Consider the following 27199-nt stretch of genomic DNA (forward strand, 5'->3'; position numbering starts at 1 on the left):
TCACTTGACTAACTTGATTGGAGTAGAAGCAACTGAAGTAAAATTAGACCTAGCCTGAGAGAAACTCTGTCTCCGGAATCTCTTACTCCTACTTCGGCCAAACTGATTCTGCAATTCTTGACTAAATTCTTCTTGATCTGCCTTGTCCCTAGCACCACCAGACTTCCTTTTCTTAACATTCTCTTCCTTAACAGCCAACTTCTGGTCACCTTCTATTACCAGGGCGGCCTAAACCATAGAGGAGTATGTCTTGCGTTGTAATATCACAACTCCTATGTGAATTTCAGGCTTTAACCCTTGTTGAAACCTCCTTACTTTCTGAATCTCCGTACTTACATACTCAGGAACTAATCGGGCCAATTCTGTAAACTTGGCCTCAAATTCCAACACACTTCTTTCACCTTGTTTCAGTTCTAGAAACTCAATTTTCATTTAACTCCGCACACGATCTGGGAAATACCTTTCCATAAACAACTCAGTAAACCTAGCCCATGAAACAGGGCCTTCTGCTTCTAATGCTCTGGTTAACTCCCACCAGTAATTCGCTCCATTTTTAAGAAATAGCTTACATAATCCGTCTTAAGATTATCACTTATTGAACGAGGTTAAAAACTTCCTCCATTTCTTTTAACCATGTTCCAATGGCTCCTGGATTAGGTTCACCTTTAAACTCAGAGGGGTTATCATTCTAAAAAAATTTGAAATAAACACTTGGGTTCATTCCTTGCTGTTGCTGCTACAACAGTGGTTACCGCTGATGAACTTGTTAGATTAACCGCAACTGTTGTTGTTACTGCTGGCGCAAAAAATCTAGAATTTCATTTATAGCTGGACCCTTCGCAAAATTACTACTATTTTCTTTAGACTGGGTAGCTTTCTTAGGTGGTATCTTCCTGAGATATATAAATGAGTTTATTCAAAACATAACAAAATGTTTAACAAAAGACCACCGTTTAAACGATGCACCTGTATTAGGAAAATGCTACCCAATAAAATACCCATGTCCTTAATATCAGGGTCCATTTACCAAAAAAATCTAGATTAATAGCACTAGCAACCATAACAACATTGACAATAGCAGAATCAATAACAGTTCAGGGAACTAAAATACAAAGAAACTAAATACCATAACATAGCTCCTCGACACAACAGCAACTGACCAACTTCCCGCCACTACTTAATTACCACATTAACACCAATCTAATATACTACAAGACTTATCTGGCTATATCAACCACTAATTACATAGAACAAGCTGGTAAATCAGGTCAACTTAAGGAACGCTAAACTCTTCCAGGCACCCTAGTCCAAATTTCAATCGACCTTTTCTCCAGGGATGATTTCTTATCACCCTCAAGTGATTCATCAATCACTGAATTACCCTTCCTTCCCAAGGTGACTTCTTATCTCCTACCATTCACCTATCTTTCATAGGGTTAAATTTTCTAAAACTGCAACCTTCAATATCGAATCATGAATCCTCTCTACTATTATCATTTCTAGCCATCCGATGTAGATCTTCTATTTCCTCCAGACAGTCAACTCTCGTTTACTTTCAATGACCAGGACTGTCTACTTCCAAAAGCCATTGACAATTTGTTTCTTCGGGACTTCAAATGAAATTTCAAAATCAAAGAATAAATAATACAGGGAGGACAAGAGAAGAAAACATAGGTATGACTGAGAGCAACCATACAAGTACACAAGATGGCCAGTCTTAGTACCATACGGTCACAACACATAATTCAGTGGCATCCCACCAGACCCTTTTGCCACACAGACAAATGGTCAATTCATATGCATTGTTTTCCCCAATCAACCGATAGAATCAACGAGAAAAAAGGCAATGTTTAAATAGATAATTCACAAATAGGGAGGGAAAAAAATCCGATTTATAATAGGATCAACAGAATCCTAAATGGCTCACTTTACAGGAAAAGTGGCAACTTATAGAATAGGAAATAATTACCGTGGAAACAGAATAGGTCTCAAGAAAGAAGTATAAGGGTTCAAGATATACAGCACAGTACTGTTATGGATAAAAAACTAAGGTTATTATTTGCTGTATTTATTACTAAGATTCGAGAGCTCAAGGCCTTTAATGGCTGCTCTCGTGTTTCGTGGCTCGATCTGCCTTTACGAGATGCCTACGTATCTCTGTGAATTAGAGAATCAAGCCAAAAAATGTAGTTCTGATCTGTGGGGTGAGGCCCCTTATATAGATGTGGGAGTCCTTGAATTGGACTTGGTATAGGAGACTTGGTGGGCAAGTCTCATAATTAGAATGGACTTTGGAGTCCTAGATAGTAGGAAATTGATTCCTTATCCTTTTAGATCCCCTTGAGGATAATCTATAAGGATTTATATCCTTATCGGGACTCTTCTCAATAGCTGACTTTTACCTTATTAATTAATTACGAAATTAATTAATAATCAGGTCTTTTGGGCCTTCTTTATTCCACCAGACCTGATCTGGTCTATCAGGCTTAACCTTTCCGGTCTGAGTATCATATATCTTTTTATTGGGCCTAGCAGCCCACACCTTGTAGTATTTAATCATAATTTATTTATTCCTATCATTTGCCCCCCAACTTTTGGGAAACATTGATTAGGTTTCGCAGAAGTTAAGTCTGTTTATTCCCTTACAGGGTTTCGTTTTTGCGTAAAGTGTGGAGCGACCTACACATTTACAATGATTCTTCTTTTTACTCTGGAATTATCTTAATTCCAGGAAATTTTCCCTAATTTCCGGGATTTTCCCTAATTTTCTGGGATTTTTTCTTTAATTTCTGGATTTTTCCCTAATTTTCTGGGATTTTTCCTTTAATTTCTGGATTTTCCCTAATTTTCTGGGATTTATCCTTAATTTTCTGGATTTTTCCCTAATTTCCCGGGACTTATCCTTAATTTTCTGGATTTTTCCCTAATTTCCCGGGACTTATCCTTAATTTTCTGGCTTAAAATCGATCAGAATGCATTCAAAATCGATCAGGATGCAGAAAAAATCGATCAGGATGCAGCCAAAATCGATCAGGATGCAGCTAAAATCGATCAGGATCCTGATCGAATTAGCTCAGGATCTTACACTCTGGTCGACAGGATTCCTGATCGATTTCGATCAGGATTCTGACCGAATTGGCCTTCAAACTGACACCCTAGTCGATTGTTACACGGGCTTAATCGACCAGGATTCCTGATCGATTTCGATCAGGACTCTGATCGAATTAAGTGGCTCTCGACCATTCTGATCGAATGGAATATCGATCAGGACTCTCTTCTGTGTCGATCAGGACTCTGATCGATCTTAGGGGATTTCTTCCCTCCTGTTCGAATAAGATATCGATCAGGACTCTCTTCTGTGTCGATCAGGACTCTGATCGATCCTAGGGGATTTCTTCCCTCCTGTTCGAATAAGATATTGATCAGGATCCTCTTTTGCATCGATCAGGACTCTGATCGAACCATTTTAAGATTCTGGTCGATTTTTGACCTTTTAAATTCCACAGGAGCTTCTAGATTGTTCCTGATACTTCTTTTAGATGGGCCTCTAGGTTGGGCCTGGCTAAATGGGCCTAAAAATGCCTCGTATTCCGAGCTTTTCGCCTATATAAGTGTAGTGTGGAGTGAGAATCCTCACTTCACTTCCCACTTCTCATTTTCTCTCACAATTTTCTCTAGAGTTCTCCCTTTGAGAAGGCGATTTCCGGCGACCAAAGCCACCACAGCTCCACCATTCTCAAGTATTTCTGGGTTTCAAGCCTTCAGCCGAAGCATATCAATGGCGGACCATGACCTGGCTCGTTTGCAGAAGATGAATGTCTCTAAGAGAGATACAAACATTCAAATTCAATCTCCATATACTTCCCTCATTGATATGATTAACTCGAGAGGTGATGAATATCCTTCTCTATCTGAGTTAGATTCGTATAATCATGGTAACACTTTTCATGAGTTAGATGGTAGGATAGAGTCTATGAACACCCTGTATAGACTTCCACCCCACCTTAGGATCACTCCAGCCGCCCCTAGGGATAGGACTTGTAATTGGGAGGGGGATACCCTGTTCATTTATCGAGGAGCCCTGACCGCAGGTCTTAGGTTCCCATTCCACGAATTTATTCCTCGTTTACTAGCCGATGTACAAATCAACCCTTGTCAACTCCCTCCTAACTCCTGGAGGAACATTATCCGTTTCATGGTCCTTTATCTCAGGAATAGCTTCCCTCTTTCCGTAGCTGTCTTTAGGAAAGTTTTCCAATTCTATAATAGTTCCATGAGTCAGCCGGGCTGGGTTTTAATTCGCCAACGGCCCAAAATTCCCCATATCTTTGATAGTAACTCTATAGTCGAGAACAACCCTAAATGGAGGGATGAGTTTGTCAGGCTGACCTGGGCTGGGGGTGATTGGGCCACACTCTTCCGTAGGCCATTTTGCAAAGTATCAGATGGTAGTCCTGGTAGCATCAGATTAACTGATGAGGAGGAGGTGGCCTATCAAGCCTTAATTTCAGATGATGGGAAAACAGACACCTGGACTCTTTTAGAGGAGTTTTCCTTGAAGAAAGTTGGTCTCTCCCAGGCCAGTGATAAGGGTAAATTTATACCTGCGTAATTATTTTTCCTTCTCTTTAATCGCACTTTTTCTTTTTTTCTGGATTTTAATATTCCTTCTACTTTTCCTTTCAGCTTGTGAGGCTATTAATAATGTCAATAGGCCCAAGGAGGGGGAATCTGGCCGCCAGAAGAGGGCCAAGTTAAACAGGGACCCCAGGAGCAAACCTGACGGTCCTTCTTTCCTTAAGCCCCACGTCCCGGTGGTCGAGCTGGGGGACGATGTGGATCCTCCACTTAAGGCACATTCCTTCAGGCCTAACTGGGGCTTCAGGAGGAGCGATACGGTGGTTGGATCCACCAAACATGCCAAGGATTGGTCGTACCATTCCATCACTCCCCACGATTTCACTGACATTGTTACGGGGAGTGATATCGAGACTATTGAGCTTCTGGGTTCTCAAGCCCAAGCTGCGGTAATTTTCTTTTTTCTTCTCTTCCTTTTGTGAATTTCAACTTTTCTTGTATCCCAATGAATTTGTGCTAACTCATACATATTTCTTTGTAGAGTAATACCTATTTCTAGGCGGCCCTACATCAGGCTAGATCCTGGAAGGGTAACTCTGATGATTTCGAGAAGGAGATGAAGAAGTGGGAGGAGAGAGCCAAGGTCCTGGAGAAGAAGTTGGACACGAAGAAGGAGGAGCTGGATAAGGCTCATTCCGAGCTGGTGAAACTTAGGAGCGATAAGGAAACGCTCATTGATGACTACATGGGTTCTGACAAGTTTAAGAACCTCATGGAGATTCATGATGAGGGTCTTTATTCCCTACAGTTCACTCAGGGATGGGATGCGGCCGTGAAGGCGGTTTCTGAGAAGTACCCGGGCTTAGTCGACCCTAAGGACTTTATAAGTCCTTAGCAGGCTGAGTCAGAGGACAGCATAGACGCCCTCTTCAACTCCCCTCAGCCAGATGATCGCATCTTGGATCCTAACACTGCTTCTCCTCCCGCTTCTCCTGCGAAGGACGCTGAAGGCGCTGATAAGGAGAAAGAGAATGAAGGCTCCCGCATGGAGGAGTAGTTTTTCTATTATGTAATTTTATCCTTAACTTATGTCTGGACATTTGTTTGTATTAAAACTTATTACCCTCCGGGGCTATTTTATATGCTACTTTCCTTATTTGCATTCTCTCCTTCATTTTTCCGATACTTTAATATTCAAACTTGGCTTAATGGGCCACACAAGTATTATCACAACTCAAACATCCATAGGTTGAAATAATTTCGAACTCTTCAATTTCAAGTCTGGTTTTCCAAAACCTTACATAATGTGGGTTCGACCCTGATCTATAATAGCTAAAAAATAAAAATCCTATGCAAACAAAGCTTCAAGGTGCTTTTAAACCTACTTGTCATAATGACAAGTGAGAATCGTACTTCGACCATCTTACACGTAGTAAACCTTCAGGTTTTGTGCGTGCCAGGTTCTCGGGACTTCAAAACCATCCATAGTCTCCAGCTTGTAGGTTCCTCTACCCTGAACGCTCTTGACTCTATACGGCCCTTCCCAATTTGGGGCAAGCTTTCCTTTCTGTCCGACACCAGAAGCCTCTATTTTTCTCAAGACTAGGTCACCTTGTTTGAAAAACCTCTCTTTAACCCTTAGGTTGTAGTAGAATGAAGCCTTTTTCTGATATTCTACTATCTTTGCATGTGCTTTATCTCGCACTTCATCGATTAAATCCAGGGCTAACCTCTGCCCTTCCTCATTTTCTTCTGAATTGAAAGCTTGAATCCTTGGAGAGGAATGTGATATCTCTACTGGAACTACTGCTTCTGCCCCATATGCCAACATGAAGGGGGTTGCTCCTGTCGTGACTCTACAGGTAGTCCTATAGGCCCATAGTATTGGAAGTATTTCATCCACCCAATTATTTCTTGACTTCTCGATCCTCTTCTTGAGTCCATCCAGGATTATCCGATTTGCTACCTCTGCTTGCCCATTGGCTTGCGGGTGAGCCACAGAGGTGAATCGTAACTCAATTTCATTTTCTTCACAATACTTCTTGAATTCCTCACTGTTGAATTGTGCTCCATTGTCAGTGACGAGGATACGGGGAATTCCATATCGGCACATAATGTTTTCCCACAGGAATTGTGCAACCTGCTTAGTTGTGATTTTGGCCAAGGGTTTGGCTTCGATCCACTTGGTGAAATAATTAATGGCTACAATCAGAAATTTCTTTTGTGCCGTGGCCATAGGAAAAGGCCCTAGAATATCCATCCCCCACATAGCAAAGGGAATAGGCGAGTTGATAGATGTCAGCATCTCGGGAGGTTGTCTAACAACTGGTGCATGCTTCTGACAGCGATCACACTTCTTTACATATTGTTTGGCATCAGCCATCATTTCTGGCCAATAAAAGCCTAAACGGGTTATCTTATGAGCTAAGGCCCTGCCCCCCAAGTGTTGTCCACAAATACCTTCAAGCACTTCCTCAAGAGCCAAGTGTGCCTCATCGGGCCTGAGGCACCTCAAGTAAGGAACCACGAAAGATCTTTTATACAGAATTCCGTCTATCAAAGAGTACCTTAGTGCTCGAACAGTTAACTTTCGTGCTTCAGTTGCATCACTTGGCAACCATCCAGTTTGAATGTGAGCCTTAATGGGATCGATCCATAATGCCCCCAGGCCTACGGGAGCCACAAGCTTAACATCTATGCTTCGTGTCTTCAAAACACGGAAGTACACACTTCCTGAACTTTCTTCAATCTCAGATGAAGCAAACTTTGATAGAGCATCTGCTTTAGCATTTTCTTCCCTTGGAATGTGTTCAACATGGCATTCATTAAATTGGGTCATCACAGCCCTTACTAGGCGAACATATTTAGCCATCGTATCATCCCTTGCCTCAAATTCTCCCTTTACCTGGGATATGATCAACTTCAAGTCTCCACGGACCTTTAAGTTTTTGACTCTAAGTGTCCCAGCTAGACCAAGGCCAGTAATCAGGGCTTCATACTCTGCCTCATTGTTTGTGGTTGGGAAGTCTAGCTTCATAGCATACTCAATTAAGAATCCATCAAGGCTTTGCAAAACCAATCCTGCTCCATTGGAGTTTGTTTTTGATGCCCCATCAAAATAGAGAACCCAATATTCTTTATCATCCTTCTCTTTGTCCCCATTGTCGACTCCCTTGTCTTGAGGTATGATATCTTCCTGCCCCCCGACTTCTTGGTTGGGTATGGTACATTCCACCACGAAGTCAGCTAGTGCCTCGGCTTTGATAGCCGTGCGCGGCTTATACTTGAGATCGAACTCTCCCAACTCTATTGCCCACTTAATCAGTCTTCCACTTGCCTTGGGACTGTGAATGATGTTTCTCAGTGGCTGATTTGTTAGTACTTCAATCTGGTGAGCTTGAAAATAAGGACGCAGCTTTCTTGAAGCCATTACCAAGGCTAAAGCGAATTTTTCAATAGTTGAATAATTCAACTCAGCACCATGCAAGATTTTGCTGACATAGTATACGGGTTTCTGGACTTTCAGTTCCTCCTTAACCAACACCGCGCTCAAGGCGCTCTCTGAAACAGCCAAGTACAAGAATAAAACTTCACTCAGAACTGGCTTGGCCAACAACGGGGCCTGGCCCATATATTTCTTTAACTCTTCAAATGCCTTCTGATTTTCCTCACTCCATACGAAGTCTTTAATGTTCTTTAGTGACTTGAAGAATGACAAGCACTTGTCTCCTGACTTGGAGATGAATCGTCCTAGCGCAGCAACCCTTCCTGTGAGCTTCTGAACATCCTTGATAGTTTTTGGTGGTTCCATGTCCAGGATCGCCTTTATTTTATCGGGGTTAGCCTCAATTCCTCTTTTTGAGACCATCAATCCCAAGAATTTTCCAGATCCTACTCCGAAAGCACACTTCATAGGATTCAACATCATCTTGTGGTACCTCAGGACCTCAAAAGCTTCCCTTAAATGGGCTATATGATCAGTCTTTACTAGACTCTTGACTAACATGTCGTCAACATAGACTTCCATAGTCTTACCAATAAGATCCTTAAAAATTCTATTCACCAACCTTTGATAGGTGGCTCCTGCGTTCTTGAGACCAAATGCCATAACAAGATAACAATAAACACCAAAGTCAGTGATAAATGATACCTTTGGAATGTCATCCTTATGCATTTTGATCTGGTTATATCCGCTAAATCCATCCATGAAACTCAGCATCTCATGTCCAGCAGTGGCATCAATCAAAGTATCAATTCTAGGCAGCGGAAAACAGTCTTTGGGGCATGCATCATTCAGATCAGTGAAGTCTATACACATCCTCCACTTTCCATTAGCCTTCTTCACCATTACCGGGTTTGCTAACCATTCCGGAAATTGAATCTCCTCGATAAAACCAGCCTCTAAGAGTTTTTCTACCTCCTGTTTTATAGCTTCTTGTCTTTCTGGGGCAAAAATTCTTTTCTTTTGTTTCACGGTTTTCCGGCTTGGATCCACATTTAACTTGTGAGTAATCAGTTCCGGGTCTATACCTGGCATATCAGCTGCTGACCATGCAAACACATCACTATTTTCTTGCAAAAATTTCATCAACTTCCCTCTAAGGGGCTCCTCTAATGTGGCTCCAATGAAAGTCATCCTCTCAGGATTCTTGGGGTCTAAAGGAATCGAAACCAAATATTCTGCTGGCTTTCCTCTCTTCTCATCATTTTCTCTGACATCCATATCTTCAATAGGAAGAACCTGCCCCCCGACTCCATCTACCCTCAAAGAGGCAACATAACAGCTTCTAGCCATTTTTTGATCTCCTCTCTCTTCTCCAATCCCGTTTTGGGTGGGAAACTTCATGACTGAATGGTAGGAAGAGGGGACTGCCTTGAAGGCATGTATTCCTGTTCTCCCCATGATAGCATTATAAGTCGAACTAGCCTTTACCACCACGAAATCCAACATCTGCGTTGCTTGCCTTGGCTCCGTACCTATGGTGGTCGGTAATTTGATTATCCCTTCCACAGGACATTCTACTCCTGTAAATCCATATATCGGCATGTCGGTAGGTGTCAACTGGGAGTCGTTATACCCCATCCTTAGAAAGGTGTCGTAGAGCAAGATATCCACAGAAGCACCATTATCCACAAGGACCCTCTTAACCGGGCTATTTCCTATTATCGGTGTTATGACCAGCGGGTCGTCATGGGGAAACTTCACGCCCTCTAGGTCAGAATCATCAAAAGCCAATGTTACTTCTGTCCTGGCCCTCTTCGGGGCTTCTCCAACAATATGCATAACCTCCCTCGTATATGCCTTTCAGGAATTTTTGGACAATCCAGCAGCAGCTGGACCTCCAAAGATTGTGTTTATCACAGGCTCTCGAGGGCGTCGCGGTCCTCCAAAAATTGCATTTATAACCGGCCCTCTAGGTTGGGGATTCCGCCCCTGATCGTCTTGGTCCCTCCTACGATCTTCAAAGTTCTTCCTTCCATTATTGTTTCTGTCCCCTCCATCTCCAGTATACTTGTTCAACCTTCCTTTTCGAATCAAAAACTCAATTTCATCTTTCAATTGTCTACACTCATCGGTGTCATGGCCAACATCTTTGTGAAACCTGCAATACTTGCTCTTATCTAGCTTGGCGGGATCAGCCTTCAAGGGCTTAGGCCAGCGAATATCTCTATCTTTCTCAATCTCCATCAAAATCTGACTTCTAGGAGCACTCAGCTTAGCGTATTCAGTGAACTTTTGCCCAGGTCCTCCCTTCTTGGGGGTTGAATCAGGGTTTTGTTCGGTTCTAGGATATTTGTCCTTAGCGATATACTCCAGATCAGTTTTTCGCTTCTTGCCTCCAGTGGGCTCATTACTTACTACGGTCTTCCTCATGCCTTCTTCAACCTTGATATACTTCCCTGCCCTCTCTTGGAGTTGCAACATGTTCTCAGGGGGACGTTTGGCCAAGGACATCTTGAAAAACTCATCCCTGGTTCCTTGTTGCAGTGCTATCATGGCTACCTTATCATCAAGGTCTGGGACTTTTAAAGCCTCCTTTGTAAAACGATTCAGGTAATCTCTCAAGGATTCCTTAGCTCCCTGCACAAGACTCATAAGAGATGCTGAACTTTTCTCATGGACTCTTCCACTGATGAATTGCTTAATAAAAGCCTGGCTTAATTCTCTGAACGATCCAATAGAATTTGGGGGCAGGCGACTGTACCATCTTTGAGCCATACCCGACAGGGTTTGAGGGAAGGCCCGACACTTTATAGCATCATTCACGGGTTGCAGCAGCAGTGCATTAGAGAATGTCCTAACATGATTAGCGGGGTCTCCCGTGCCATCATAGGCTTTGATAGTGGGCATCTTGAATTTCCTTGAGATATGGGCATTCATTATCTCTTCTATGAAGGGTGGAGTTGGATCATCAGGATCTCCAAGGGGAAGGAGATTGCTTGGATCAGTTCTTGGGACAGCAGCCCTTCTTCTTACCGGACCATCCAGGTCTATGACAGGAGGAGGATTTCTCCCCCTAGGAGATATCTGGGGTCTGGTGGCCTGGTGAGCCTCCAAATCATGCCTCAGCCTTTGGATTTCAGCCTCATGAGCCCTGATCCTTTCCTGCACTTCTTGGGGATTCGCCCATGGGGTGCTTTGGGGGCGTTGCCTTCCATCGGCCATTGGCTCTTTTCCAGGATGCCTCCTTCTTGGGGCCACTTCTTCATCCGAAGATTCGGAGTCTCTCTCAGTGTAAGGACCAGAAAATTCCCGATCCTCAGGGATAGGACCCAGACCTCGTATATAGGGGGGCGACTGCCCTCGTGCTTCGCTTCGCCCAGCATATCCGCTTCCTCCAACCTCAGGGTGAAGGGGCATCCCATAAGGGGGGTTAGTGGTAACAACAGTTGAATATTCATACCCGACGGGTCGAGAATTCACAGGTATATGTACTTGTTGAACTCGAGGATTCGTACCTTGAATAGTCGGGGGAGTCGTTTCTTGTGGCTGAGATTGAGTTGCCCTTATCTGGGTCTCCGCTTGAGTAGATGCATAAGTTGAGTGGGGATGAATCTCCACTGTTGACGAAATCACTTGAGTTGTCCCTGATGGTGTTCCCTCCTCCAGAGTGCTGGTTGTTCTCCGTGTTCTCGCCATGGTTGTTGTTCCTTTTTTCCCACATACGGCGCCAAATGTTATGGATAAAAAACTAAGGTTATTATTTGCTGTATTTATTACTAAGATTCGAGAGCTCAAGGCCTTTAATGGCTGCTCTCGTGTTTCGTGGCTCGATCTGCCTTTACGAGATGCCTACGTATCTCTGTGAATTAGAGAATCAAGCCAAAAAATGTAGTTCTGATCTGTGGGGTGAGGCCCCTTATATAGATGTGGGAGTCCTTGAATTGGACTTGGTATAGGAGACTTGGTGGGCAAGTTTCATAATTAGAATGGACTTTGGAGTCCTAGATAGTAGGAAATTGATTCCTTATCCTTTTAGATCCCCTTGAGGATAATCTATAAGGATTTATATCCTTATCGGGACTCTTCTCAATAGCTGATTTTTACCTTATTAATTAATTACGAAATTAATTAATAATCAGGTCTTTTGGGCCTTCTTTATTCCATCAGACCTGATCTGGTCTATCAGGCTTAACCTTTCCGGTCTGAGTATCATATATCTTTTTATTGGGCCTAGCAGCCCACACCTTGCAGTATTTAATCATAATGTATTTATTCCTATCAAGTACTAATCCACATTCACCTTGAGACTGGACTGCATAGCAGCCACTAACGATTTTCATTCCATCCAAACTCACCGAGGTCAACACCAGGTCCAGTAACATTCCTTGACATGCGATATGTGGGAATAACGCTGGTGTCCCCTCAACTGACACATCAAGGGTCTGCTCAAACACTAAACTCTCGTGATCAAACTCGTTTTTCTCAAGAGAAAACTAGGAACCTCTATTGAATATTCTCAATGACACATAAACAAAGTAAACGTACTATAGGTTAGAGCAGTTCCGGTCAATCCCCAATAAACGTCAGGGTTACTCCTTCGAAACCCTTGACTGAACTCCTAGACTTGCTCCTCTGATTGAGTTGCTGACTTATATCTATTTATAAACCTTCCTTTACTCTTTTGTACTCCTAACCTAAATCAGGGACTCAAACCTGTAGCTCTGATACCAACTGTGACGGCCTCAACCCCGGAGTCAGGAGTTGACGTTACTAACAATAATAATAACAATCATAACTTAGTCCAACTCATTAATAATACATAACTACGACCCCTTTACCAAGACCTTTTCCATGTTTAATTATGACTTAGGTTACTCAATTAACACAACCCAAATTACCTTACATAATCTTGACCACTAATTTAATGAAGCAACTCAACAGACCTCATCTGGTCTAAACACAACTACCTCATAGGAACCTGACACGAAAGGAGCTGGAACTCTGCTCTGACTACCGCGCAAGAATCTCCTAGGCATATGCAATACATATAAAATATTCTGCAAGGGTGAGCAATTGCCTGCTCAGCAGCACCACTATATGAATAACAAGTAAAATAGTTTAAAGTAAAGCAGTTATAGGAACAGAATTCATAACTCGTTAGAAACATGTAAAACAGGTATAAACTGGATATCAAAACTAGCATGCTCTATCAAAACAACATAGTAGTGTGCTATGTAAATACCAGAGCCTAGGTACCTTTCGAACTTACTTTTCCCCAAAACAATTTGAAAATAGTGATTTATAACTACAAGGGATACGTAACTTAAAACATTTCTGTTCCATTACGAGAATAAAACATTTAGCTATTCATACATAATGAACCATAAAAGAATGGTCAGGGGTACTTGCCTTGCAGAGCTTTACGACTATCACTGGTTGATTTTGACAGACTTGAACGTTCGGCTCTCATGGAAAAATAACTTTCTCATTAGAAGACATCTCTATTTCGCAGCAATCTATCTCAAGATAGCATCCAAGACTCTCAGGGTTCTTCGCTTGGGAACATCGAGGCACTTACCGAATGATCACTAGATTATCTTAGTTCGATATCAATTCTTGAGTCCTTCGACTAGAACCTACAGGTCGAAATACCCTATGTTAGACATCCACGTATACTTGACATATCCTCGATACCAATTCCACCCAACGATATTCAAACCCGACTCGTAATTATGTATATTATAATAACACACGCAACAAGTAGGGTTCACAATCTCGAAAATTGGTTCGGTGTTCGTTTTCAGAAAATACATACACTAGCTATTTTGTGAAATTAGAGTTATTGGTTTGGCAAAACAATTTATCACTACATACAATCAGGTTCCGCACAAAGTATATGTATATACTTATTTATACTCGCTCGACATTCCGATAATTACAGAGTATGTCCCGAATTTTTGAATTTAATTTCCAAAAATTCGGGCAGCACCTCCTCTGTTTATCGGCCTCCCCGTCAAAAAACTCGACGTCAAATCAACAACAAACAACCCACAATTAATCCAAATACAGTTCCCAACCTCCGCTTCAACCCAATCATAACCATCAAAATTCCACACATTTCTAAATGTCTACTTAATTACAATTATTAATTATTATTCATATTTTATATTTATTTATTTTAAAATATTAGGACTCAGATAACGATCATCACAGTCCACCGTCGGCTCGCCGAGGTTCATCGCCGACGGTAGTGAAAATTCACGGGTGCCCGTATTCGTCGGGTTTCCATCACAAATTTTCACCGATAATTATTAATTTCTCACACACATTTCAATTAATATCACTAAAATATTCAATAAAATTTCTGCAGAGAATTTTTAAAATCCAACATAATACACGCACAACAGGGCAACAATACACGCACAAAACAAATAAATATGTACACGCGGTCGCCTCTCCGGATGGAGCCGGCGACAACCGGAAAGTAGGAAAATCAGGAAGCAACACTTCTAGAAAAATGTCAATAGACATCGGCTAAAAACCGATGTCTATGAATAAAAAAATCCGATGTCTTCGTGGGTGATGTTAAAGACCCCCATTTAACATCGGTTTTAAACTGATGTGAAAGGGGACATATAACATCGATTTTTAATATGAAACTGATATGTATATCTTCATGTTAAATTTATAATGCACATCTATCATTTATATATTACTATAATATGATATTTTAATCAATTTAAACATATGCTAAATAAGCAATAATTTTGCCTCTAACCAATATAATTTAGTTAAAACTGATGTTACTAATATCTTTGACATCAGTTTTTATAAAAAAATGATGTTACTAATATTTTTAACATCAGTTTTATTAAACAACTAATTTCAATAGTAGATGAAACTGATGTCTATCAATATAATTAACATCACTATATTGTATACAAACGTTGTCTAATGTATTATTTATCATCGGTTTTTTAATCTAAAGCCTTTGTGTGTTATGGTATTTAACAACAGTTTTTCTATATGAACTGATGTATATGTACTACTAAAACTGATGTTATTATGTTAAAATAACAACATTTTTCAGTGAAATAAACATTGCACATTTTATAAAATATAGATGCCAAAAAAATTATTAAAAAAAGAAACTATTAAAATCAAACTCCACTTATCATTATCAAATCAAGCCGATCAAATCCTATAACGATGAAAAAACCAAAAACTTATAATTCTCATACCTATGCCTATAATACCATTCATACATCTATGTAATAAATGACAACTGATTACACACATATCATTTTCCAACTAAACTAGTCAAAGGAAATGCTGGCCTCAAGCTGTACAGACCGTTGAACTGCAAAAGTCAAGCCTTCGGCTGGTCTATACTTGGTCTATAAGGGACTGGACCACCAAATTTTGTGTATAAGCCAAGTCTTCGGATCGGAAAAGGAACAGCACTGGATAGGTGATCACTGTTCTGCAAAAAAATCCAAACCAACAGATATCAAGAAGTGACTCAAACTTTGAAACATTCTTTTGATTTTTGATAATTATTGTTATTTTTGGCTTTTAAGTGTGTAAGTTTCTGGTAATTCTTAAAGAAGCATCACAATCAATCCCCATTCGTATAAAATAAATCATAAGTAAGATATAAGTTTATACTTTCGAGCAGATCATGTGATGGGCACACGGTTGCCATTCACCCCAAATGGATCTAAGTTGTCCCTGAATTTGTTTTAAAGAATCATCATCAGGTTAACTTATATTACCAAAAACATATATCTGAGAGTTGACAATTTAATCCCTAGATTTAAGCTCAATTATACATACTTCTTCAGAAAGTATGATAACAAGTAACACATAGTCATGTACCTTAAAGATCCTTCAAAAAGAAATGGAGGCTGTGGAACAACAGAGAAATGGGAATGAATGTCTCTAAATGAAATATTAGCAATATTTACTCCATCGACCAAAATATGACTTTCGTAGAATTGATTAAGGTGAAATAACACATTCTAAATGCTTGACTTTCCAGCACCTGTTCTGCCAACAATTCCATTCTGATCAATAACAAACAAATGAGATGTTATCTTTGAGAGAACTGATAATGGGAAGCTCAAATAAGGATTAGTTTAATTGTGTGTTTAGGAATTCATGGTAAAGAGTATTTTTACTGGGAACAGAGATAAGAAAAAAAGAATAATATAGATACATTCATGAACAGAGACAAGAAAAGAAGAATAATATAGATTTTGTTTGCAACCTGCTATCCAGGCCCTATGAAGTATGAAACTTGCTCAACCTACAACATATATTTTGATTCCAATGCAGTTTAGAAATTGAGAATTGGTGGATTACAAACATTATCAAAGTGTTGTAGTAGAGAGCTGTAAAAGATTTTGTTGCACACTACCAAATGGGCATAAATAATTTATGTGTGTGTGCAACAGAGAAGAATGTCAAACATGACTAGAAGTAACCTGAGAATGAGGCTCTTTATATCCTCCACTCATGGAGGTCAAATGGGAAGTAAGGCTTCTCCGAAGTTCATCTGGAGAAGGTCCCATGCCAGCAAGACCGGCTTGAATTAGTCCAGTTTGTGCCAGATGCACTGGAGCATAAGGCGTAGACATTATAGGATGAAATCCAAGTATAGAAGAAGGGTCGGCTCGTGATTGAAGGATCTGCGTCAAATTGCACATATTTTAAGAATAAGGTGTAGTTGAAATAAATTAATGCATCAATCAGGGCCTAAATGACTTAGGGTGTATCACGTGTGCTAGTGTTGTTGCTCTTACATCTTTTTCTAGAAGCCCTTCAATGTTAAAATCCAGCCGAGGATTAACTGTTGCAAGCTTCATGGAGAGAAACTGATGCAAATCAAGAATATAAAAAAAGCAGATATTAGTTTCTATTTTTGTAATCAAAGATTACCTGATGTGAAACAATAACCCGCACTATAACATATACGATTATTAGTGTAGATGTATGCAAACTTGAACAATTTCCAAGTAATTTTAGATGATCATATAACCTATAATGATTAGGTGAAATACTGCAGCTATCTTTATTCTGAAAAAATGTAATTAATGATTTCATCCAACATAAGGATTATAGTCATGAAAAATTTGACTAAATACCTCAACTTATCGTTGTAGTGATTGAACATAATTAATGATTTCATCCAACACAACTGCTTTACCAGTGACCTGAAAATATCAACAGTTATCTTGAGTTAACTTCAAAAGAAGCACTTTACATGTATAAGGAGCTATAGTTAACAGTTACCCAATTATTTTTTGAATAAACTAACCTTGCTGCAACCTAGTACAAGATCCTGAAGAAATTTCATTATTTCACTGATCTTCTCCCTTCTCACCTGTTATATCAATCAAACTAGATAACTTTTTCTTTTAATATTTTTAACATAGAATATTACTCTTTCTGCAAGACTATGGCTATTGGTAGCCTGCCCTCTTCTTGCTCGTACATGTATGTATTCTTCCTTGTTCAGATCGGAAGCCTGAGATCCCTGTTTACCATGTTTACCACCAGGCTTATTAATAGTCAGAGATGGATTTTGACTGCCCTTCAATTATTTTTCTGAGTTATCCATTCTAGCTTCAGGTGTATTTGAAGTGCCCCTTTCTTGGTCAAGCTCAGTATCCTGCTAAATACATGTAATGACAGTCAATTAAGAGGAAACTAAACCCAACTAAGCAGTTTATGTTAATTACAACATAAACTTGTTATTCATATTTTTAGGCCATCCATTACTTACACTATACTTGGGTAGTTCTCTTTGGAGTTTGAGGCCCCTTCTTTGAAAGATCCACTAAAATTATTAGGTAGAGACATAATGAAAAATAGCTTGCAAGGAGCACCTACTGTAAATTTGGCTAAATGGGATTTTTTTTTAAAATTTCTATATTTTTCTAGAAAAATTGTCACCATGAAAGACAACTCACTTTTTACATAGATGCAATGCTCAATGCAAATGTTTTTCAATATGTACTTATATATTTTTTTGTTATGAATATTTTTATATAATAAAATTTGAAAATAATTATACACATTAAAGTATTCAGAAGAAATACAACTTGAATATCAATTTCAAAATTTTATAGTACTACATACAATCTCGAAACCGAGTCAGAGTATCTAAAACTAAAAATCTTAGCAATAGTTTCAAATATATTTGTCTTTATATAAAGAGTCTTTTTGCAAAGAGTTTATTACTAGTATACCAAATGGGAGAATAAAGAAACAAAACAAATGTGTAAGAAAAATCTATATAGATAATTAATATATTTATATAAATAAAATAAATAAATATTCAATTTATGGAAGATTATAAGTTAGAAAGTATTAAACTAATAGCAGATAAAAACTTTACTTTTAAAAAGATATAAATCAACATATCGAAAGTTCTAAAATAAGTATGCAAATAATAAATGAAAAATTAGATATTATAGCTAGGTTACGAACAATGTTGGAAGAGAGAGATGAAAAAATTAGAAGACTGGAAGAAGAAAATCTTTTAATAAAACGAGAAAAATTTATTAAAAAAACTAATTTAGAAATTCAAATAAAAGATTTAAAAGAAGTATTAACTGAACAATATAAATTAATAAATGATTTAAGGCAAAAAATTAAAAAATGAATTGGATAGATCCAAATGCAATAACTATAAATAATAGAAAAATAAAAGAATTAATAAAAAATCAAGAAAAACTAGAAATAAAACTAGATAAATTGCAAGAAAGAAAAAATGAAATTGAATGGACAAGAGAAAATAGGGATGAAATAATAAGATGTTATCAACAACTTGGAAATATGATAATAACATTTAGAAATAATAAACTAAGAATACAAGGACTTAAAAAAATAATTTTATCAAGTAATATAACTCACAGTTTGAAAAAATGTCATTATAAAAATCAAGGGAAAAACAAGATGTATATTATCAAATGGATGAATATGAAGAAGGAACATCACAAACTCTAAGTTTTAAACCGGATATATATAATCAAATCCAAAGTGAAACTAAAGAACTAACAATAAAAAAGATATTCAAAACATCATATTTTGAAAGAAATAAAGAAGTTAGATATATAGCTCAAAAACATGAAAATGTAATAGACATAGATACGATAAATGGAAAAGCAAAAATAAATTTAATAACAGATGGTTTGATAAAAAGAGAACTATCTAAATTAAAACAAAAAGAAGCAAATAAACTAAAAAATATTTATTTTGGAGCAATAGAATTTACAATAAAACCATATTTTCTGAAAAATATTGATACTCCTATACAGATATATGTACTAGACGACATAATAATAGGAAATATACAAGATTCATTAATAGCAGTAGTAAAAGGAAACTTAATATATCAGAAATTAAAATTTATAATACAACCTGATTTTAGCATATCATTAAGAGATGAAAATAAAGAAAGATCTTTAACATTATATTATAAACTAGATGGAATAAAAATGCAAAAAGGAAGTAAAGTAATTAGTATAGAAACTAAAATAGTATATGCTATGACTGGAAACCATCATGTAAAGAAACAAACGGAATTAGGAATAATAGTACCAAAATTATATAATGATATATTAGAAAAAATTGAACCTAAAGAAGAATCTCAAATAACAATCCGAGAAGAATTTACAATAGACTTTAGTAATAGACAAATAATTCCAGCACAAAGAATTAAACCAATATTAGAAGGATCTAGATTAAGTTTTAGAAGAGAACACAACCCTATAAAATTAGTTAGATCAATGAGTATGACCAGTAGAAAATTAGATTTAATAAAATTACCGTGTTATAAATCAGATAAATTAGGAATAAAAACAATAATATTTAATGGAATATTTTCCAAAGAAGTCATAACAGAAATAAATACTGGAGCAACAAAAAGTCAAATACATATAACTGAATATGACTCAAACAAATGTGAGGAAATAGAACCTCAAATAATAACTGAACCAAATAGTTCGAGAGAAACAATAATAACAAAAGGTATAAAATTAAGATTAAAAATTTTAGACTTAGAATATAATATAAGCCTAGGAGTGATAGAAAATGACGTTAGTTATCAACTATTATTAGGAATGGATTTCTTAAATGAAATAAAATATAATATAACAAATGTAGGAATAGAAATAAATGATCAGAATAAATTAAGATTCATAGAAAAGAATATGAACCCTCAAAAGGAGATAAACAAGAAGAAAGATGAAATAGAAACTATTAATAAAATAATAAAAGAAACATTAATTATATCTCAAGAAAAAGAACTACAATACTTAAAAGAAAAAGAAAAACTAGAAGAAGAAGTAAAAGAATTAGAGAAAATAAAAGGTAAGAAAAGAAAAATATGGATAATTGAAGGAGAATGGAGAAAATGAGTTTATAAATATGAATAATACTGAAAACCAATTTGGAACGAAATATTTATAAAAGAAAATTTAAACGCTATATTAAAAAAGATGGTAGAAAATCAAGAAATTAATAGAAAAATAATTAAGGAAGAAATAACAGCGTTATGGAATATGTCAGAAATCCCAATCTTTAAACAAATATTAGATAAGTTAACCATTATACAAAATAGTTTAGAACAAAATAAAGAAAAGAAAATAATTAAAGACGAAACAGAAGAACCAGAAATAGTACCTATAACAGTAATAGGAAGAACTAAAGAACCTATATTAATGGATATAAGCAAATTAAAACCGAAAATGACTATAGGGGTTAAAAGAGCAATAAATGATTTAGCAGAACTTCATAAATCAGGAAAATTCTAGAAAAATGTCTATAACAGAACATAGTGCTATAACATTTCTTAAAAAACATGGAAAAGAGTTAATGGAAAAAGAAAGACAAAAATATGAGCCTATAAAACATGAAATAAGAAGAGATGAATTAGAAGAATTAAGAAAAGAAAATGCTAAATGAAAAACTAAAACCAATATAGAATGGTTAAATAAATATAAATTTTATAGAAAAAAATATAAAACCCAAAAGAAAGAATTAAAAAAAACAAAGTTAGAAGTAATAAATGTATTAAAAGAAATAAATAATTTAAAAAATGAGATTAATCAATTAAAAATAGAATTAAAAGGAAAGGAAATTATTAAGTCTGACGAGAGTAATCCAGAAACGAACAAAGAACAAGATGAGAGCAGTAATACAAGTGAATCAGATAGTAATTTAGGAGAAGAAGGATTAAATTACTTAGAGGAATCAGATAATGAGGAAAAGGAAATGATAATAAAAGAAAATAAAGAAATATTAGAAGTCCTTGGAAAAACCGTATATGCAATCATAATAAATGAAGAAAAAAGCGATGAAAGTAATATAGAAGAAAGAGAAACTTCGCATAAACAAACAAATTATGAAACCGAATCAGATAATATAATTGATGAAGATGCATACCCAGAAGAAGAAATAGAAGATCATATAATAACTAAAAATAATATTAAAATGCCAGGAAATATACCTATAGGACAACAAAATGAAGTACAAGATTTCATAGGATCAATAAACCAAGCAATAAATATAAATGGATATTTTCTAGATTTAGATAATGTCTACGAAGATCAAGAAATAAGTAGAAGAATAAAAGATTGGAATTTAGGGATGTATATAACCTTAATGAATTCAAAAAATATAGAAGATCTGGATTATGTTTTTGAACTAATATCAAAAACAATTGTAGGAAAAGCAGCATTCTGGTTAGAAAATATTATTTATGAATTAAAAGGACAAGTAAGAGCGTATGCTAGAAGCTGGAAAGATACGTTAAACGCATTTGATATATTATTAAAAAGAGAATTTCTAGGAGAAAGATGGTTTGTAGCTCAAGAAAATATAATAGTAGAAAGAAAATTAGAAATAACAATGTATCTAAATAATATGAAATGTTGTAGGATTAGTAAATTACCAGAATATACTATAAGTTTTACTAAATTCTTTTATGAAGCTAAGTTTTTACCTAATAAAAGCTTGGTATATCAACAACTGTATTATGATCATTTACCTTCACCTTATAATACCGAAATAACTAAAGAATATAATAATCTAGAACCTAAGGAAAATACATTAGGAGAAAGAATTAGATTATTAAGAGCATATTTAACTCGAAAATGTGAGGAATATAGAATTCAACAGAGAATTAAAAAGGATAAAAAACAAGGATTAAGAGAAATCTGTAATTTCACAGAGAAAAAATTAATATTTGGATGTGATAATCAAAATTATAAAACTAGAAAGAAATATAGGAAATAAAGAAAAATGAATTATAATAATCAAAATGAATATTATAAAAAACAAAATAAAACCTATAAACCTTATAGACCATTTAATCGAAAATTTAAAAGAAGAAAATTTAAAAAATATAGAAATACTCCTGAAAATAGAAAGAGATTTAGATATAAGAGAAAGTTTAGAAAAAGAAATAAAACGAAAATAGCAGATTGTAAATGTTGGAATTGTAATGAAAAAGGACATTATGCAAATAAGTGTCCTAAATTACAACAAAAAGGAGTAAAATACATAGATACTACCGAATTAATAATGAAATTAGAATATATAAGAGAAGATAATAATAACTGGTATGATGAAGAAGTATTTTATATAAGTGAGACAGAACCAGAGGAAATAAATTATATAAATGAAAATGATAGTGATGATAAAAGTTTAACTACTGAATAAAATAGAATGGTAGTGAAGCACATGTAGAATATAAACCTAATAAATATATAAAACAAAAGATATTTATAGATAGTGGAGCAGATATCTGTTTAGCTAAAGAAGAAGTATTTACTAAACACAAATGGAAACATACTAAAAATAGAATAATTGTAACAGGATTCAATAACCATAAAAAGAAATAGATATAATTGCAGAAAATGTAAGATTTATATTAGGAAAAACAAGGTTTAGGTTACCTATAATATACCAGGAAAATAATATGAAACAACAGATGTTACTAGGAAATAACTTTTTAGATTCTTTTAAAACTCAAATAATAAAACAAGACAGGATAAGTTTGTTAACACCTTGCGAAAAATGGATAGTATTAAAAAGAATAGTACGTGGAAAATCAATAGAAATAAGTAATATTAAAGCAGAAAGAAAAACTAATTTAGAACTATTAAAACAAAAATATTTAAAAGCCTTAGAAATAAATTTTGGAGAACATCCAATGAAGTTATGGGAAAAAGAAAAAATATATGCTGAAATAAAACTAATAAATCCTAACAAATAAAAGAATTATTAAACTTAGGACTAAAGTAAAAGTCCGCATAGTAGCCCCGCATTTTTAGTAAGAAATCATAATGAAGTAAAAAGAGGAAAAGCTTGAATGGTAATAGATTATCGAGAACTAAATAAAAAGACTATATTTGATGGATATTTCCTACCATATAAAAGAAATTTAATAAACCAAACAAGTAATAAAAAATGGTTTAGTAAATTTGATTGTAAAAGCGGATATTGGCAAATAAAATTAACTAAATAATCTAGATGTTTAACAGCATTTAGTGTACCACAAGGACATTATGAATGGATAGTACTACCATTTGGATTAAGAACAGCCCCACAAATATTCCAAAGAAGAATGGATAAAATATTTAAAGAAATGAATGATTTTATTCTAGTATATATTATTGATATATTAATATTTAGTGATAATTTAACAGATCATTTGAAACATCTAGATATATTTATTCAGATTATTAGAAAACATGAAATCCTATTATCGGAAAAGAAATCAGAAATATTTAAACATAAAATAGAATATTTAGGATATATTATAGATTCTGAAGGAATTCAACTACAAGAACATATTTCAACAAAAATAAAGAATTTTAAAGAAACTTTAGAAAATAAAAAAGAAGTACAACAATTTTTAGGAATAGAAAATTAAGCTTCAGATTATATAAAAGACTTACCAAAATTAAGGAAACCACTACAAGACTTAATAAAGAAAAATAAAACTTTTGAATGGAAAGAAGATCATACAAATGCAATAAGAATACTAAAAACAAAGGTAGAAAATTTACCTAAACTACGATTACCCAAAGATAGTGATCAATTAGAATTATTTATAGATGCTAGTGATATAGGATGGGGAGCAGTATTAGTAGCTTTTGAAAAAGATGATATTGATAAAGAAAACCCTTTAATATGTGGATATGCAGCTGGAACTTGGAAACCCAATGAAAAGAATTATCATATTAATGAAAAGGAATTATTAGCGGTAAAATTAGGAATTAAAAGATTTCATTATCATTTACTACCTGTAAAATTTGTTGTAAGAACAGATAATACTCAAGTAAGATCATTTATATTCAATAAAATTGACCCTTTACCAGAATTAAATAAAAGAAGAAATTGGCAAGCATTTTTTAGTTGTTATGATTTTATTATTAAAAATATATCAGGTCCTAAAAATGTCCTTGCAGATTTTCTTAGTAGAGAAAATGGACAGGGATAACAAGAATATTCAACCGATGGAAATGATACTAGAAGAAATCAAGAGGAAGAATGAACAAATTGCAACCTTGACCCAAGAAGTTAATAACCTCATAAAATATCTTGAAGGAGCTATAAAACTTACCAAAAATATTACACCCCAAACTTTTGTATCAAGACTAGCTACAACTCCTACAATATCAACCCTTACCCAAACAGAAATATCCAAACCAGAACAACCAAAACTTCAAGTTTCTATATCAGATAGAATTAAATACCCAAAAGAATATATAGAAGCCTTTGAAAAGATAACAAAATTTTATGACTACAAGTCCAATAATACCATCCTCAGAACTGGAAAGTTTAGTAAATATCCAAGGTATATCTGCAAAGAAGACGCTGATCCTAAAGTGGTAGAAAGCTTATTAATGTTGGGATTTATTGATAAAATCATGGTTGATGAAACATTAAGAAGCATATCAAAACTTCCACCACTAATAGTTGAAAGCGTTAGTGCAATGATGCAATCATATGGACCAGGAGGAATATATGGAGTACATGTATTTGATGCTTGTACCGACTTTGTAGGAAAACCAATAATAATATGTCAGATATTCAAGTATGGTAGAAATACTACTATAGAAGGTGATAATACTAGTCTCAAGTCTCCTATACCATGCACAATAGAAGGATTTCAAGAATGGATGTCAAATAAAAGAGCAATTGGACTATCAGTTCTAAAATCCAAACTTGAAGATCTTATAAAGGGAAGGAAGGCATGTGTATTAGGAACAAGTATGAAGGGAAATGTAGAAGAAATACTAACATTATATTATAATAATGATGTGTTGAAAACAGATACAAGTGACTTAGCAGGTATGCATAACAGGATAACTGGTGGAAATTACAATCATGCACCGTAAACCAAGGAGTTTTTCAAGGCTATTATTACAGGACAAAGAAAGAAGTCTTTAGTAGTTTTAAAACCCTTAGTAAAGGAAGAATCATGTTCTAATCCTTTCGAGTAAGATTGTAATAATTCCTGTTATTTCAACATATAATACTAAAGTAATTTTATGGCCCAAACAAAGTTTGGTGACCATAACATATTAGAAAATGATTCTACGGCCCAATGAAAATTGGTGACTGTAATATATGTTTCTACGGCCCAATGAAAATTGGTGACTGTAATATATATTTCTACGGCCCAATAAAAATTGGTGACTGTAATATATGTTTCTACGGCCCAATAAAAATTGGTGACTGTAATATATTAGCAAATAGAAACAGGCAAAAATTATGGAATCCTAGATAAAAGACAAAAGACATAAGGCATCAAAAAGAGTGAAAGAAATAAAAAGAAAAAGAAGACAGAAGAAAAAGAAAGAAGACGAAAGAAAAAGTTGCAAAAGAAGACAAAAGAAAAAGTTGCAAAAGTTAAAAAAGAGGACATATAGAAAAAAGAAGACAGAAGAAAAAGAAGACGGGAGAAAAAGTTGCAAAAGAAGACAGAAGAAAAAGAAGACGAAAGAAAAAATTGCAAAAGAAGACAGAAGAAAAAGTTGCAAAAGTTGAAAAAGAGGACATAAAGAAAAAAAAAGACAGAAGAAAAAGAAGACGGAAGAAAAAGTTACAAAAGAAGACAGAAGATGAAAGAAAAAATTGCAAAAGTTAAAAGAAAAAGAATATTATGTCGGAAAAGCATATCATGTAACAGAAATCTCTCCTTCTATAAAAGAGGAGAATTGTAACAAAAGAAGTATCAGTATTTTTATGAGTTTAAAAAATCCATCACTTGCTTAGTTGTTTTCTCTCTGAGTTTTCTTATACAAATTCCTTTTCTATACACATTAATGGCAAGCTAAAAACCTCACCTCTGCAATCTAAAACAAGATAACATACAGTTAATATATATATTTAAGCTGAAATTCATATAGATCAAGTACCTAATAAACATCTACTATTATAATAATTATAAAGATGAAGAAGCAAGGAACGGTAGATAGTCCGTTGAGACGCCTGAAGTTGCAGAGCCCAAGATGACGTGGAAGTCGAAATAGGGCATAACATTCACCAGGGACTCCGGTGAGCTATTCTTAATTCATCAACTTTATAATTGTTTAAATGGTTTTGCTTATTTGGTATGCGATTAATATGTTAAGATGCTCAAATATATAGAAATAATTGTTATGTGTAAATTGTTATGGATTGTAGAGAAATAATAAAATTATATTTCATGATTTATATTTGTGTGCCTTCCCTCTTTAGGGTTATCAGATATAGAAAACGATCCTCAACCAATCTGGAACTACCAAATCGGAACTACCAAGACAGACCCGTATACATAAAATATTCACAAATCCCAGTGGATTTGTATTGAAAACATCTAAAAAGTATTTTGTGCCACAGAAATTAGCATAAATGTTGTGCAACTATTACATAAATAAACAAGCAACAGAGAAAAGAGAGTCAAATACGAGATCAAAAGCCGAGGTTTGCACTTGAAACCAACGCACTATATTACTGAGATTGGATTGCTGAACCTGTCAAAACAAATTGTGAAAAATAAATCATAAAATCAAACACATAAGAATCACATAAAATATCAAACAACACTAATATATAACTTACAGCGCGAGAGAGCAGCTTGTTTAGTAGTGAAACACTCCGAAAGAACACCAT

At 35.4% G+C, this 27199-nt stretch overlaps 1 pseudogene; it reads right to left on the minus strand.

Moving 5' to 3' along the window:
- Nucleotides 1-27199, minus strand: LOC141674156 (transcription factor bHLH76-like; annotated as a pseudogene).

The sequence above is a fragment of the Apium graveolens genome, chromosome 7 (assembly GCF_009905375.1).
Source record: "Apium graveolens cultivar Ventura chromosome 7, ASM990537v1, whole genome shotgun sequence".
In the NCBI taxonomy this organism is placed as follows: domain Eukaryota; kingdom Viridiplantae; phylum Streptophyta; class Magnoliopsida; order Apiales; family Apiaceae; genus Apium; species Apium graveolens.